At 39.4% G+C, this 2,500-nt stretch overlaps 1 long non-coding RNA gene across 1 annotated transcript in view; it reads right to left on the reverse strand.

Annotated features, from left to right (window-relative positions):
- Positions 1–2,500, reverse strand: part of LOC138038126 (uncharacterized) — a 9,005-nt gene that overhangs the window by 656 nt on the left and 5,849 nt on the right. Inside the window, exons 2-3 of the long non-coding RNA XR_011130189.1 lie at positions 2,283–2,500; positions 1–820 (exon numbers count right to left, since the gene is read on the reverse strand). The exon at positions 1–820 is cut by the window's left edge and continues 656 nt beyond it; the exon at positions 2,283–2,500 is cut by the window's right edge and continues 30 nt beyond it. This is a non-coding gene — a long non-coding RNA (uncharacterized lncRNA). The remainder of the gene's footprint in view (positions 821–2,282) is intronic.

A 2,500-nucleotide genomic window follows, 5' to 3' on the forward strand; every position in this document is an offset into this window, starting at 1 on the left:
AATGTTTTTTTGCTAATCCGCCCTCTATGCTGCTATTAAAGGGGCTAGGTCACGCAATTTTAGGCAATTTCAGCACTGATCGAATGGTCATAGAATTAACTAAAATATCAAAATAACTGTTCAAAACCATAGAAGAACTCTAACAAAACACAGGGAAGCCAAGAAGGGACATGGATGGACAAAACTGGAGAGGATTGAAATGGATTGAATTTGGGTAAATTTGAAAAACGTCGGCCCACCTTTTTTCAAATTTATATCGAAATGTCATTTACAAAGCTGGAAAATCATTCTCAGTTGTTATGTGGCAGTGATTTTGCAAATGAAAGACTCTTGCTCTGCCAATTTGACGTTTAGAGCTCATAATTAACAAAATTAAACAAAATTACCTAAAATAGCGTGACCTAGCCCCTTTAAGTTTTGTGCCCAGTTGACACTTGTAATATACAACTTGGTTTCGCATTACAGCATTACTCTGATTGGCTGTTCCTAATTGCATTTCAAAGTGGGTGGTATTTAAAAAAACCCAAGTTTCCCGGCAGCCGGGATTTCACAGCACCCCTCCCAATTCTCCGTGCGGCCGACAATCCTGTCAGCTACTTAGGCTATGAACATCTTGTTACGATTGGGATACAAAGTGAGCAACACCTATCTTAGAATAAACAAAATATTAAATATCAAAATCTAGCTAAAGCTGGACTGTGCTTATGTCCATATTTCCAAGGTAATTAATTGTTGTATGAAAAAAAGATGGAAGAAATATTTCTAGTCGTAACGACCGCTAAATGACCTCAAATTTGTTGCCAGATAAGCGATTTACGGTCTGCAAATAAATATAAGAAATATAAATCATCTCATCTTTGAGGGAAAATATATACGGTGTTATTTGAAACGTTCCTGAATCAAACAGCCTCAGGGGCCAACTACATAAGCCAGGGAGACCCAGTCAGGCGGGCAGGCTCGTTTAGCCGAGATCCCGGCAAGTCTGAGAGTGCGTTTATTTAAGAATCAAACGGATTTTGCGTTTGTTTGGCAAAATCCAAAAACGGATCATGAATCCAAAGTATCTACACTCGAAGAGGATACTTCGGATCAAATCTAAATACGGATTTTTGCGATTAACCAATTCAGCGTTTTTGGGAGGAAGGATTTGAAAAAAGTATTTATGACAAGCAGTTTTCCATGCAAAAATAACACACAACAGCTACCGTACACGACAGTTTAGCCCAAATGTTTTTCTCGCGCTATTTTTACCGTACGATGGATGACACGAATAGGTCGAAAATAATTAGCTTTCCTGCAAATTTGACACCAGAAAATAACACAAAAATTTTCTTGATAGCAATAATATTATTAGCACCTTTTCTGCAGCTAAAAAGAAAACTGCAAAAATACCCTCTGTAATCGATTTGTACCTTAGCACGCATATTTTTCATCACTTCTTTTCATCGATTGACAAGGTTTTTTTTTTTGTCTTTTTTTTTTTTTTGTGGTGGCATTTTCATTGAAGAATTTCTCCAAAACAAACTAGTTAATCGCGGTTTGTTTGCTTCGTTGTTATGGCAAATAATCCTTTTTCAGATTTTGCGTTTTATTTTCATGCTGAAGAATCCCGTTAATCCGAGATCACAAATCCGTTTTTGGGTTTTCCCGAAAAAAACGCACCCTGAGAAAAAACAAAACTCAAGTTTGCGATTACATTATTAGCGGGTCAGCCCAGTTAGGTGGGATCCTGGCACAACGATGCCGGGATCCCGGCTTACCGGGCGGAAATTTTTCTATGTAATTGCGTTGACCGGGACAGCCCGGTTAGACGGGCCAGCGATTTCTAACCACTTTATTCCACTTAAGGGCCTGATTACATGGTGAATTTCAGGGTTCTGAAAGAAATCCTCTTAAAATGAAAGTGGCTGAAAATCCCAGCCTGGGCTTGGGTTTTCAGCCAGGGCAAACGGGCTGAAATATGAATGTGCTTCTGTGCTTTCAGAATCGCTTTGGGAGTACTGCCCATTTGGCCATGAACTTCAAGAGACGACTACGCATGCATTAATTTATTTTATTTCTTGCTTGAAAGAATCGATTATAAACGGGAAATCCAAGCTTATTTAATTAAAGATAATGCGTCGATTTTTTTCTTTTGTTTTTAAACCTAACTGAACTGAAAATTTTTAATTTGTAAAGCGGGGCCAATAAAGGTTTTAGTGCCGTTAACAGAAACGAACAGTGCAACGAATAGATACAAGCATAATAGAATGAAAGCGAACCGGATGGATAGAAGGAAATACCTGGTTAGCTTTTTGCGTTAGTTCTTTACGCTATACGAATACGTCGTCTCTGGCATGAGCAAGATCACTGAAGCCAACATTGATACTTTCCACGTGCACAACAGTTTTCCCGCCTTCCTGCTGACGATACTGTAAGAGCGACGGGTTGCGAAGCAACGTCACAACAACGAACCAGCGGCTGAACCCCTCGTGAGACACGCGCGGTATGCCACGTCGAC

The sequence above is a fragment of the Montipora capricornis genome, chromosome 2 (genome assembly GCF_036669925.1).
Source record: "Montipora capricornis isolate CH-2021 chromosome 2, ASM3666992v2, whole genome shotgun sequence".
NCBI lineage: Eukaryota > Metazoa > Cnidaria > Anthozoa > Scleractinia > Acroporidae > Montipora > Montipora capricornis.